The sequence below is a fragment of the Nematostella vectensis genome, chromosome 9, assembly GCF_932526225.1.
Source record: "Nematostella vectensis chromosome 9, jaNemVect1.1, whole genome shotgun sequence".
Taxonomy (NCBI): Eukaryota; Metazoa; Cnidaria; class Anthozoa; order Actiniaria; family Edwardsiidae; genus Nematostella; species Nematostella vectensis.
The window spans coordinates 16,655,599-16,669,278 of record NC_064042.1 but is presented as its reverse complement, the minus strand read 5'-3'; the positions used below and the strand labels follow the sequence as shown (position 1 = coordinate 16,669,278).

General features: G+C 42.6%; 11 non-coding genes across 11 annotated transcripts; all 11 read left to right on the top strand.

Moving 5' to 3' along the window:
* Positions 1–833: 833 nt before the first annotated feature.
* Trnam-cau lies at positions 834–919 on the top strand. The gene is given in 2 exon segments: positions 834–870; positions 884–919. It is a non-coding gene; the product is annotated as a tRNA-Met (tRNA).
* A 793-nt stretch (positions 920–1,712) lies between these two features.
* On the top strand, positions 1,713–1,798 carry Trnam-cau. Its single transcript is given in 2 exon segments — positions 1,713–1,749; positions 1,763–1,798. It is a non-coding gene; the product is annotated as a tRNA-Met (tRNA).
* A 2,553-nt stretch (positions 1,799–4,351) lies between these two features.
* Positions 4,352–4,437, top strand: Trnam-cau. Its single transcript is given in 2 exon segments — positions 4,352–4,388; positions 4,402–4,437. It is a non-coding gene; the product is annotated as a tRNA-Met (tRNA).
* Positions 4,438–4,528: 91 nt separating this feature from the next.
* On the top strand, positions 4,529–4,614 carry Trnam-cau. The gene is given in 2 exon segments: positions 4,529–4,565; positions 4,579–4,614. It is a non-coding gene; the product is annotated as a tRNA-Met (tRNA).
* A 795-nt stretch (positions 4,615–5,409) lies between these two features.
* Trnam-cau lies at positions 5,410–5,495 on the top strand. Its single transcript is given in 2 exon segments — positions 5,410–5,446; positions 5,460–5,495. It is a non-coding gene; the product is annotated as a tRNA-Met (tRNA).
* A 442-nt stretch (positions 5,496–5,937) lies between these two features.
* On the top strand, positions 5,938–6,023 carry Trnam-cau. Its single transcript is given in 2 exon segments — positions 5,938–5,974; positions 5,988–6,023. It is a non-coding gene; the product is annotated as a tRNA-Met (tRNA).
* A 91-nt stretch (positions 6,024–6,114) lies between these two features.
* Positions 6,115–6,200, top strand: Trnam-cau. Its single transcript is given in 2 exon segments — positions 6,115–6,151; positions 6,165–6,200. It is a non-coding gene; the product is annotated as a tRNA-Met (tRNA).
* A 794-nt stretch (positions 6,201–6,994) lies between these two features.
* Trnam-cau lies at positions 6,995–7,080 on the top strand. The gene is given in 2 exon segments: positions 6,995–7,031; positions 7,045–7,080. It is a non-coding gene; the product is annotated as a tRNA-Met (tRNA).
* Positions 7,081–8,223: 1,143 nt separating this feature from the next.
* On the top strand, positions 8,224–8,309 carry Trnam-cau. Its single transcript is given in 2 exon segments — positions 8,224–8,260; positions 8,274–8,309. It is a non-coding gene; the product is annotated as a tRNA-Met (tRNA).
* Positions 8,310–9,454: 1,145 nt separating this feature from the next.
* On the top strand, positions 9,455–9,540 carry Trnam-cau. Its single transcript is given in 2 exon segments — positions 9,455–9,491; positions 9,505–9,540. It is a non-coding gene; the product is annotated as a tRNA-Met (tRNA).
* A 2,025-nt stretch (positions 9,541–11,565) lies between these two features.
* Trnam-cau lies at positions 11,566–11,651 on the top strand. The gene is given in 2 exon segments: positions 11,566–11,602; positions 11,616–11,651. It is a non-coding gene; the product is annotated as a tRNA-Met (tRNA).
* Positions 11,652–13,680: the final 2,029 nt, after the last annotated feature.

The following is a 13,680-nucleotide window of genomic DNA, read 5'->3' as shown; positions in this document are numbered from 1 at the left end:
AAATCTGAAGGTCGTGAGTTCGATCCTCACACGGGGCACATTTTTTTTTCTTTTGAAAACGAATGACTCTATGAGCGGTTTGACAAAAAACACAACAAACACGCATAGAGAAGACACTTTTCTCATGTTGGCCTCGTTAGCGCAGTAGGTAGCGCGTCAGTCTCATACTCAAATCTAGAAATCTGAAGGTCGTGAGTTCGATCCTCACACGGGGAATATTTTATTTCTTTTGAAAACGAATGACTCTATGACCGGTTTGACAAAAACACCACAAACACGTATAGAGAAGACACATTTCTCAGGTTGGCCTCGTTAGCGCAGTAGGCAGCGCGTCAGTCTCATAATCAAATGTAGAAATCTTAAGGTCGTGAGCTCAATCCTCAGACGGGGCATATTTTTTCTTTTGAAAACGAAAGACTCTATGACCGGTTTGACGAAAACACCACAAACACGAATAGAAAAGGCACATTTCCCATGTAGGCGTCGTTAGCGCAATAGGCAGCGCGTCAGTCTCATAATCAAATCTAGAAATCTGAAGGTCGTGAGTTCGATCCTCACACGGGGCACAATTTTTTTTCTTTTGAAAACGAATGACTCTATGAGCGGTTTGACAAAAAACACAACAAACACGCATAGAGAAGACACTTTTCTCATGTTGGCCTCGTTAGCGCAGTAGGCAGCGCGTCAGTATCACAATCGAATGTAGAAATCTGAATGTCGTGAGTTCGATCCTTAGACGGGGCATATTTTTTTCTTTTGAAAACGAATGACTCTATGACCGGTTTGACGAAAACACCACAAACACGCATAGAGAAGACACATTTCTCATGTTAGCCTCGTTAGCGCAGTAGGCAGCGCGTCAGTCTCATAATCAAATGTAGAAATCTGAAGGTCGTGAGTTCGATCCTCACACGGGGCATATTTCTTTTCTTTTGAAAACGAATGACTCTATGACCGGTTTGACGAAAACACCACAAACACGCATAGAGAAGACACATTTTTCAGGTTGGCCTCGTTAGCGCAGTAGGTAGCGCGTCAGTCTCATACTCAAATCTAGAAATCTGAAGGTCGTGAGTTCGATCCTCACACGGGGAATATTTTTTTTCTTTTGAAAACGAATGACTCTATGACCGGTTTGACAAAAACACCACAAACACGTATAGAGAAGACACATTTCTCAGGTTGGCCTCGTTAGCGCAGTAGGCAGCGCGTCAGTCTCATAATCAAATGTAGAAATCTTAAGGTCGTGAGCTCAATCCTCAGACGGGGCATATTTTTTCTTTTGAAAACGAAAGACTCTATGACCGGTTTGACGAAAACACCACAAACACGAATAGAAAAGGCACCTTTCCCATGTAGGCGTCGTTAGCGCAATAGGCAGCGCGTCAGTCTCATAATCAAATCTAGAAATCTGAAGGTCGTGAGTTCGATCCTCACACGGGGCACAATTTTTTTTCTTTTGAAAACGAATGACTCTATGAGCGGTTTGACAAAAAACACAACAAACACGCATAGAGAAGACACTTTTCTCATGTTGGCCTCGTTAGCGCAGTAGGCAGCGCGTCAGTATCACAATCGAATGTAGAAATCTGAAGGTCGTGAGTTCGATCCTTAGACGGGGCATATTTTTTTCTTTTGAAAACAAATGACTCTATGACCGGTTTGACGAAAACACCACAAACACGCATAGAGAAGACACATTTCTCATGTTAGCCTCGTTAGCGCAGTAGGCAGCGCGTCAGTCTCATAATCAAATGTAGAAATCTGAAGGTCGTGAGTTCGATCCTCACACGGGGCATATTTCTTTTATTTTGAAAACGAATGACTCTATGACCGGTTTGACGAAATCACCACAAACACGCATAGAGAAGACACATTTTTCAGGTTGGCCTCGTTAGCGCAGTAGGCGGCGCGTCAATATCAGAATCGAATGTAGAAATCTGAATGTCGTGAGTTCGATCCTCAAACGGGGCATATTTTTTCTTTTGAAAACGAGTGACTCTATGACCGGTTTGACGAAAACACCACAAACACGCATAGAGAAGACACATTTCTTATGTTGGCCTTGTTAGCGCAGTAGGAAGCGCGTCAGTATCATAATCAAATCTCGAAATCTGAAGGTCGTGAGTTCGATCCTCACACGGGGCACATTTTTTTTCTTTTGAAAACGAATGACTCTATGAGCGGTTTGACAAAAAACACAACAAACACGCATAGAGAAGACACTTTTCTCATGTTGGCCTCGTTAGCGCAGTAGGTAGCGCGTCAGTCTCATACTCAAATCTAGAAATCTGAAGGTCGTGAGTTCGATCCTCACACGGGGAATATTTTTTTTCTTTTGAAAACGAATGACTCTATGACCGGTTTGACAAAAACACCACAAACACGTATAGAGAAGACACATTTCTCAGGTTGGCATCGCTAGCGCAGTAGGCAGCGTGTCAGTCTCATAATCAAATGTAGAAATCTGAAGGTCGTGAGTTCGATCCTCACACGGGGCATATTTTATTCTTTTGAAAACGATTGACTCTATGACCGGTTTGACAAAAAAACACCACAAACACGCATAGAGAATACACTTTTCTCATGTTGGCCTCGTTAGCGCAGTAGGCAGCGCGTCAGTCTCATAATCGAATGTAGAAATCTGAAGGTCTTGAGTTCGATCCTCACGCGGGGCATATTTTTCTCTTTTGAAAACAAATGACTCTATGAGCGGTTTGACGAAAACACCACAAACACGCATAGAAAAGACGCATTTCTCAAGTTGGCCTCGTTAGCGCAGTAGGCAGCGCGTCAGTCTCATAATCAAATGTAGAAATCTGAAGGTCGTGAGCTCGATCCTCACACGGGGCATATTTTTTCTTTTGAAAACGAAAGACTCTATGACCGGTTTGACAAAAACACCACAAACACGAATAGAAAAGGCACATTTCCCATGTAGGCGTCGTTAGCGCAATAGGCAGCGCGTCAGTCTCATAATCAAATCTAGAAATCTGAAGGTCGTGAGTTCGATCCTCACAAGGGGCACATTTTTTTTCTTTTGAAAACGAATGACTCTATGAGCGGTTTGACAAAAAACACAACAAACACGCATAGAGAAGACACTTTTCTCATGTTGGCCTCGTTAGCGCAGTAGGCAGCGCGTCAGTATCATAATCGAATGTAGAAATCTGAATGTCGTGAGTTCGATCCTCAGACGGGGCATATTTTTTTCTTTTGAAAACTAATGACTCTATGACCGGTTTGACGAAAACACCACAAACACGCATAGAGAAGACACATTTCTCATGTTAGCCTCGTTAGCGCAGTAGGCAGCGCGTCAGTCTCATAATCAAATTTAGAAATCTGAAGGTCATGAGATCGATCCTCACACGGGGCATATTTTTTTCTTTTGAAAACGAATGACTCTATGACCGGTTTGACAAAAACACCACAAACACGCATAGAGAAGACACATTTCTAATGTTGGCATTGTTAGCGCAGTAGGAAGCGCGTCAGTATCATAATCAAATCTAGAAATCTGAAGGTCGTGAGTTCGATCCTCACACGGGGCACATGTTTTTTTTTCTTTTGAAAACGAATGACTCTATGAGCGGTTTGACAAACAACACAACAAACACGCATAGAGAAGAGACTTTTCTCATGTTGGCCTCGTTAGCGCAGTAGGCAGCGCGTCAGTCTCATAATCAAATGTAGAAATCTGAAGGTCGTGAGATCGATCCTCACACGGGGCATATTTTTTTCTTTTGAAAACGAATGACTCTATGACAGGTTTGACGAAAACACCACAAACACGCATAGAGAAGACACATTTCTTATGTTGGCCTTGTTAGCGCAGTAGGAAGCGCGTCAGTATCATAATCAAATCTAGAAATCTGAAGGTCTTGAGTTCGATCCTCACACGGGGCATATTTTTTTTCTTTTGAAAACGAATGACTCTATGACCGGTTTGACGAAAACACCACAAACACGCATAGAGAAGACACATTTCTCATGTTGGACTTGTTAGCGCAGTAGGCGGCGCGTCAGTATCATAATCGAATGTAGAAATCTGAATGTCGTGAGTTCGATCCTCACACGGGGCATATTTTTTCTTTTGAAAACGAAAGACTCTATGACCGTTTTGACGAAAGCACCACAAACACGCATAGAAAAGGCACATTTCCCATGTAGGCGTCGTTAGCGCAATAGGCAGCGCGTCAGTCTCATAATCAAATCTAGAAATCTGAAAGTCGTGAGTTTGATCCTCACACGGGGCACATTTTTTTTTCTTTTGAAAACGAATGACTCTATGAGCGGTTAAACAAAAAACACAACAAACACGCATAGAGAAGATACTTTTCTCATGTTGGCCTCGTTAGCGCAGTAGGCAACGCGTCAGTCTCATACTCAAATCTAGAAATCTGAAGGTCGTGAGTTCGATCCTCACACGGGGCATATTTTTTTTCTTTTGAAAACGAATGACTCTATGACCGGTTTGACAAAAAACACAACAAACACGCATAGAGAAGACACTTTTCTCATGTTGGCCTCGTTAGCGCAGTAGGTAGCGCTTCAGTCTCATACTCAAATCTAGAATTCTGAAGGTCGTGAGTTCGATCCTCACACGGGGCATATTTTTTTTCTTTTGAAAACGAATGACTCTATGACCGGTTTGACGAAAACACCACAAACACGTATAGAGAAGACACATTTCTCAGGTTGGCCTCGCTAGCGCAGTAGGCAGCGCGTCAGTCTCATAATCAAATGTAGAAATCTGAAGGTCGTGAGTTCGATCCTCACACGGGGCATATTTTATTCTTTTGAAAACGATTGACTCTATGACCGGTTTGACAAAAAAACACCACAAACACGCATAGAGAATACACTTTTCTCATGTTGGCCTCGTTAGCGCAGTAGGCAGCGCGTCAGTCTCATAATCGAATGTAGAAATCTGAAGGTCTTGAGTTCGATCCTCACGCGGGGCATATTTTTCTCTTTTGAAAACAAATGACTCTATGAGCGGTTTGACAAAAACACCACAAACACGCATAGAAAAGACGCATTTCTCATGTTGGCCTCGTTAGCGCAGTAGGCAGCGCGTCAGTCTCATAATCAAATCTAGAAATCTGAAGGTCGTGAGTTCGATCCTCACAAGGGGCACATTTTTTTTCTTTTGAAAACGAATGACTCTATGAGCGGTTTGACAAAAAACACAACAAACACGCATAGAGAAGACACTTTTCTCATGTTGGCCTCGTTAGCGCAGTAGGCAGCGCGTCAGTATCATAATCGAATGTAGAAATCTGAATGTTGTGAGTTCGATCCTCAGACAGGGGAATATTTTTTTCTTTTGAAAACTAATGACTCTATGACCGGTTTGACGAAAACACCACAAACACGCATAGAGAAGACACATTTCTCATGTTAGCCTCGTTAGCGCAGTAGGCAGCGCGTCAGTCTCATAATCAAATGTAGAAATCTGAAGGTCGTGAGTTCGATCCTCACACGGGGCATATTTTTTTTCTTTTGAAAACGAATGACTCTATGACCGGTTTGACGAAAACACCACAAACACGCATAGAGAAGACATATTTTTCATGTTGGCCTCGTTAGCGCAGTAGGCGGAGCGTCAATATCATAATCGAATGTAGAAATCTTAATGTTGTGAGTTCAATCCTCAGACGGGGCATATTTTTTCTTTTGAAAACGAAAGACTCTATGACCGTTTTGACGAAAGCACCACAAACACGCATAGAAAAGGCACATTTCCCATGTAGGCGTCGTTAGCGCAATAGGCAGCGCGTCAGTCTCATAATCAAATGTAGAAATCTGAAAGTCTTGAGTTTGATCCTCACACGGGGCACATTTTTTTTTCTTTTGAAAACGAATGACTCTATGAGCGGTTAAACAAAAAACACAACAAACACGCATAGAGAAGATACTTTTCTCATGTTGGCCTCGTTAGCGCAGTAGGCAGCGCGTCAGTCTCATACTCAAATCTAGAAATCTGAAGGTCGTGAGTTCGATCCTCACACGGGGCATATTTTTTTTCTTTTGAAAACGAATGACTCTATGACCGGTTTGACAAAAAAGACAACAAACACGCATAGAGAAGACACTTTTCTCATGTTGGCCTCGTTAGCGTAGTAGGTAGCGCGTCAGTCTCATACTCAAATCTAGAAATCTGAAGGTCGTGAGTTCGATCCTCATACGGGGCATATTTTTTTTCTTTTGAAAACGAATGACTCTATGACCGGTTTGACGAAAACACCACAAACACGTATAGAGAAGACACATTTCTCAGGTTGGCCTCGCTAGCGCAGTAGGCAGCGTGTCAGTCTCATAATCAAATGTAGAAATCTGAAGGTCGTGAGTTCGATCCTCACACGGGGCATATTCTATTCTTTTGAAAACGATTGACTCTATGACCGGTTTGACAAAAAAACACCACAAACACGCATAGAGAATACACTTTTCTCATGTTGGCCTTGTTAGCGCAGTAGGCAGCGCGTCAGTCTCATAATCGAATGTAGAAATCTGAAGGTCTTGAGTTCGATCCTCACGCGGGGCATATTTTTCTCTTTTGAAAACAAATGACTCTATGAGCGGTTTGACGAAAACACCACAAACACGCATAGAAAAGACGCATTTCTCATGTTGGCCTCGTTAGCGCAGTAGGCAGCGCGTCAGTCTCATAATCAAATCTAGAAATCTGAAGGTCGTGAGTTCGATCCTCACAAGGGGCACATTTTTTTTCTTTTGAAAACGAATGACTCTATGAGCGGTTTGACAAAAAACACAACAAACACGCATAGAGAAGACACTTTTCTCATGTTGGCCTCGTTAGCGCAGTAGGCAGCGCGTCAGTATCATAATCGAATGTAGAAATCTGAATGTTGTGAGTTCGATCCTCAGACGGGGCATATTTTTTTCTTTTGAAAACTAATGACTCTATGACCGGTTTGACGAAAACACCACAAACACGCATAGAGAAGACACATTTCTCATGTTAGCCTCGTTAGCGCAGTAGGCAGCGCGTCAGTCTCATAATCAAATGTAGAAATCTGAAGGTCGTGAGTTCGATCCTCACACGGGGCATATTTTTTTTCTTTTGAAAACGAATGACTCTATGACCGGTTTGACGAAAACACCACAAACACGCATAGAGAAGACATATTTTTCATGTTGGCCTCGTTAGCGCAGTAGGCGGAGCGTCAATATCATAATCGAATGTAGAAATCTTAATGTTGTGAGTTCGATCCTCACACGGGGCATATTTTTTCTTTTGAAAACGAAAGACTCTATGACCGGTTTGACGAAAACACCACAAACACGCATAGAAAAGACGCATTTCTCATGTTGGCCTCGTTAGCGCAGTAGGCAGCGCGTCAGTCTCATAATCGAATGTAGAAATCTGAATGTCGTGAGTTCGATCCTCAGACGGGGCATATTTTTTTCTTTTGAAAACGAATGACTCTATGACTGGTTTGACGAAAACACCACAAACACGCATAGAGAAGACACATTACTTATGTTAGCCTCGTTAGCGCAGTAGGCAGCGCGTCAGTCTCATAATCTGATTTAGAAATATGAAGCTTCGTGAGTTCGATCCTCACACAGGGCATATTTTTTTCTATTGAAAACGAATGACTCTATGACCGGTTTGACGAAAACACCACAAACACGCATAGAGAAGACACATTTTTCAGGTTGGCCTCGTTAGCGCAGTAGGCAGCGCGTCAGTCTCATAATCAAATGTAGAAATCTTAAGGTCGTGAGCTCAATCCTCAGACGGGGCATATTTTTTTCTTTTGAAAACGAAAGACTCTATGACCGGTTTGACGAAAACACCACAAACACGAATAGAAAAGGCACATTTCCCATGTAGGCGTCGTTAGCGCAATAGGCAGCGCGTCAGTCTCATAATCAAATCTAGAAATCTGAAGGTCGTGAGTTCGATCCTCACACGGGGCACAATTTTTTTTCTTTTGAAAACGAATGACTCTATGAGCGGTTTGACAAAAAACACAACAAACACGCATAGAGAAGACACTTTTCTCATGTTGGCCTCGTTAGCGCAGTAGGCAGCGCGTCAGTATCACAATCGAATGTAGAAATCTGAATGTCGTGAGTTCGATCCTTAGACGGGGCATATTTTTTTCTTTTGAAAACGAATGACTCTATGACCGGTTTGACGAAAACACCACAAACACGCATAGAGAAGACACATTTCTCATGTTAGCCTCGTTAGCGCAGTAGGCAGCGCGTCAGTCTCATAATCAAATGTAGAAATCTGAAGGTCGTGAGTTCGATCCTCACACGGGGCATATTTCTTTTCTTTTGAAAACGAATGACTCTATGACCGGTTTGACGAAAACACCACAAACACGCATAGAGAAGACACATTTTTCTGGTTGGCCTCGTTAGCGCAGTAGGCGGCGCGTCAATATCAGAATCGAATGTAGAAATCTGAATGTCGTGAGTTCGATCCTCAAACGGGGCATATTTTTTCTTTTGAAAACGAATGACTCTATGACCGGTTTGACGAAAACACAACAAACACGCATAGAGAAGACACATTTCTTATGTTGGCCTTGTTAGCGCAGTAGGAAGCGCGTCAGTATCATAATCAAATCTAGAAATCTGAAGGTCGTGAGTTCGATCCTCACACGGGGCACATTTTTTTTTCTTTTGAAAACGAATGACTCTATGAGCGGTTTGACAAAAAACACAACAAACACGCATAGAGAAGACACTTTTCTCATGTTGGCCTCGTTAGCGCAGTAGGTAGCGCGTCAGTCTCATACTCAAATCTAGAAATCTGAAGGTCGTGAGTTCGATCCTCACACGGGGAATATTTTTTTTCTTTTGAAAACGAATGACTCTATGACCGGTTTGACAAAAACACCACAAACACGTATAGAGAAGACACATTTCTCAGGTTGGCCTCGTTAGCGCAGTAGGCAGCGCGTCAGTCTCATAATCAAATGTAGAAATCTTAAGGTCGTGAGCTCAATCCTCAGACGGGGCATATTTTTTCTTTTGAAAACGAAAGACTCTATGACCGGTTTGACGAAAACACCACAAACACGAATAGAAAAGGCACATTTCCCATGTAGGCGTCGTTAGCGCAATAGGCAGCGCGTCAGTCTCATAATCAAATCTAGAAATCTGAAGGTCGTGAGTTCGATCCTCACACGGGGCACAATTTTTTTTCTTTTGAAAACGAATGACTCTATGAGCGGTTTGACAAAAAACAAAACAAACACGCATAGAGAAGACACTTTTCTCATGTTGGCCTCGTTAGCGCAGTAGGCAGCGCGTCAGTATCACAATCGAATGTAGAAATCTGAATGTCGTGAGTTCGATCCTTAGACGGGGCATATTTTTTTCTTTTGAAAACGAATGACTCTATGACCGGTTTGACGAAAACACCACAAACACGCATAGAGAAGACACATTTCTCATGTTAGCCTCGTTAGCGCAGTAGGCAGCGCGTCAGTCTCATAATCAAATGTAGAAATCTGAAGGTCGTGAGTTCGATCCTCACACGGGGCATATTTCTTTTCTTTTGAAAACGAATGACTCTATGACCGGTTTGACGAAAACACCACAAACACGCATAGAGAAGACACATTTTTCAGGTTGGCCTCGTTAGCGCAGTAGGCGGCGCGTCAATATCAGAATCGAATGTAGAAATCTGAATGTCGTGAGTTCGATCCTCAAACGGGGCATATTTTTTCTTTTGAAAACGAATGACTCTATGACCGGTTTGACGAAAACACCACAAACACGCATAGAGAAGACACATTTCTTATGTTGGCCTTGTTAGCGCAGTAGGAAGCGCGTCAGTATCATAATCAAATCTAGAAATCTGAAGGTCGTGAGTTCGATCCTCACACGGGGCACATTTTTTTTTCTTTTGAAAACGAATGACTCTATGAGCGGTTTGACAAAAAACACAACAAACACGCATAGAGAAGACACTTTTCTCATGTTGGCCTCGTTAGCGCAGTAGGTAGCGCGTCAGTCTCATACTCAAATCTAGAAATCTGAAGGTCGTGAGTTCGATCCTCACACGGGGAATATTTTTTTTCTTTTGAAAACGAATGACTCTATGACCGGTTTGACAAAAACACCACAAACACGTATAGAGAAGACACATTTCTCAGGTTGGCCTCGCTAGCGCAGTAGGCAGCGTGTCAGTCTCATAATCAAATGTAGAAATCTGAAGGTCGTGAGTTCGATCCTCACACGGGGCATATTTTATTCTTTTGAAAACGATTGACTCTATGACCGGTTTGACAAAAAAACACCACAAACACGCATAGAGAATACACTTTTCTCATGTTGGCCTCGTTAGCGCAGTAGGCAGCGCGTCAGTCTCATAATCGAATGTAGAAATCTGAAGGTCTTGAGTTCGATCCTCACGCGGGGCATATTTTTCTCTTTTGAAAACAAATGACTCTATGAGCGGTTTGACGAAAACACCACAAACACGCATAGAAAAGACGCATTTCTTATGTTGGCCTCGTTAGCGCAGTAGGCAGCGCGTCAGTCTCATAATCAAATGTAGAAATCTGAAGGTCGTGAGCTCGATCCTCACACGGGGCATATTTTTTCTTTTGAAAACGAAAGACTCTATGACCGGTTTGACGAAAACACCACAAACACTAATAGAAAAGGCACATTTCCCATGTAGGCGTCGTTAGCGCAATAGGCAGCGCGTCAGTCTCATAATCAAATCTAGAAATCTGAAGGTCGTGAGTTCGATCCTCACAAGGGGCACATTTTTTTTCTTTTGAAAACGAATGACTCTATGAGCGGTTTGACAAAAAACACAACAAACACGCATAGAGAAGACACATTACTTATGTTAGCCTTGTTAGCGCAGTAGGCAGCGCGTCAGTCTCATAATCTGATTTAGAAATATGAAGCTTCGTGAGTTCGATCCTCACACAGGGCATATTTTTTCTATTGAAAACGAATGACTCTATGACCGGTTTGACGAAAACACCACAAACACGCATAGAGAAGACACATTTTTCAGGTTGGCCTCGTTAGCGCAGTAGGCAGCGCGTCAATCTCATAATCAAATCTAGAAATCTGAAGGTCGTGAGTTCGATCCTCACACGGGGCACATTTTTTTTCTTTTGAAAACGAATGACTCTTTGAGCGGTTTGACAAAAAAAACACAACAAACACGCATAGAGAAGAGACTTTTCTCATGTTGGCATCGTTAGCGCAGTAGGCAGCGCGTCAGTCTCATAATCAAATCTAGAAATCTGAAGGTCGTGAGTTCGATCATCACACGGGGCACATTTTTTTTTTTCAAAACGAATGACTCTATGACCGGTTTGAAGAAAACACCACAGACACACATAGAGAAGACGCATTTCTCATGTTGGCCTCGTTAGCGCAGTAGACAGAGCGTCAGTCTCATAATCAAATGTAGAAATCTGAAGGTCATGAGTTCGATCCTCAAACGGGGCATATTTTTTTTATTTTGAAAACGAATGACTCTATGAGCGGTTTGACGAAAGCACCACAAACACGCATAGAAAAGACCCATTTCTCATGTTGGCCTCGTTAGCGCAGTAGGCAGCGCGTCAGTCTCATAATCAAATGTAGAAATCTGAAGGTCGTGAGTTCGATCCTCACACGGGGCATATTTTTTTCTTTTGAAAACGTATGACTCTATGACCGGTTTGACGAAAATACCACAAACACGCATAGAGAAGACACATTTCTCAGGTTGGCCTCGCTAGCGCAGTAGGCAGCGCGTCAGTCTCATAATCAAATGTAGAAATCTGAAGGTCGTGAGTTCGATCCTCACACGGGGCATATTTTTTTTCTTTTGAAAACGAATGACTCTATGACCGGTTTGACGAAAACACCACAAACACGCATAGAGAAGACACATTTCTCATGTTAGCCTCGTTAGCGCAGTAGGCAGCGCGCCAGTCTCATAATCAAATGTAGAAATCTGAAGGTCATGAGTTCGATCCTCACACGGGGCATATTTTTTTTCTTTTGAAAACGAATGACTCTATGACCGGTTTGACAAAACACCACAAACACACATAGAGAAGACACATTTCTCAGGTTGGCCTCATTAGCGCAGTAGGCGGCGCGTCAATATCATAATCGAATGTAGAAATCTGAATGTCGTGAGTTCGATCCTCAAACGGGGCATATTTTTTCTTTTGAAAACGAATGACTCTATGACCGGTTTGACAAAAACACCACAAACACACATAGAGAAGACACATTTTCCATGTAGGCGTCGTTAGCGCAATAGGCAGCGCGTCAGTCTTATAATCTGATTTAGAAATATGAAGGTCGTGATTTCGATCCTCACACAGGGCATATTTTTTTTCTTTTGAAAACGAATGTCTCTATGACCGGTTTGACGAAAACACCACAAACACGCATAGAGAAGACACATTTTTCAGGTTGGCCTCGTTAGCGCAGTAGGCAGCGCGTCAGTCTCATAATCAAATGTACAAATCTGAAGGTCGTGAGATCGATCCTCACACGGGTCAAATTTTTTTCTTTTGAAAACGAAAGACTCTATGAACGGTTTGACGAAAACACCACAAACACGCATAGAAAAGGCACATTTCCCATGTAGGCGTCGTTAACGCAATAGGCAGCGCGTCAGTCTCATAATGAAATCTAGAAATCTGAAGGTCGTGAGTTCAATCCTCAGACGGGGCATATTTTTTTCTTTTGAAAACGAATGACCCTATGACCGGTTTGACGAAAACACCACAAACACGCATAGAGAAGACACATTTCTCATGTTAGCCTCGTTAGCGCAGTAGGCAGCGCGTCAGTCTCATAATCTGATTTAGAAATATGAAGGTCGTGAGTTCGATCCTCACACAGGGCATATTTTTTTCTTTTGAAAACGAATGACTCTATGACCGGTTTGACAAAAAACACAACAAACACGCATAGAGAAGAGACTTTTCTCATGTTGGCCTCGTTAGCGCAGTAGGCAGCGCGTCAGTCTCATAATCAAATCTAGAAATCTGAAGGTAGTGAGTTCGATCCTCACACGGGGCATATTTTTTCTTTTGAAAACGAATGACTCTATGACCGGTTTGACAAAAACACCACAAACACACATAGAGAAGACACATTTTCCATGTAGGCGTCGTTAGCGCAATAGGCAGCGCGTCAGTCTCATAATCTGATTTAGAAATATGAAGGTCGTGATTTCGATCCTCACACAGGGCATATTTTTTTTCTTTTGAAAACGAATGACTCTATGACCGGTTTGAGGAAAACACCACAAACACGCATAGAGAAGACACATTTTTCAGGTTGGCCTCGTTAGCGCAGTAGGCAGCGCGTCAGTCTCATAATCAAATGTACAAATCTGAAGGTCGTGAGATCGATCCTCACACGGGTCATATTTTTTTCTTTTGAAAACGAAAGACTCTATGAACGGTTTGACGAAAACACCACAAACACGCATAGAAAAGGCACATTTCCCATGTAGGCGTCGTTAGCGCAATAGGCAGCGCGTCAGTCTCATAATGAAATCTAGAAATTGTAGGTCGTGAGTTCGATCCTCACACGGGGTACATTTTTTTCTTTTGAAAACGAATGACTCTTTCAGCGGTTTGACAAAAAACACAACAAACACGCATAGAGAAGAGACTTTTCTCATGTTGGCCTCGTTAGCGC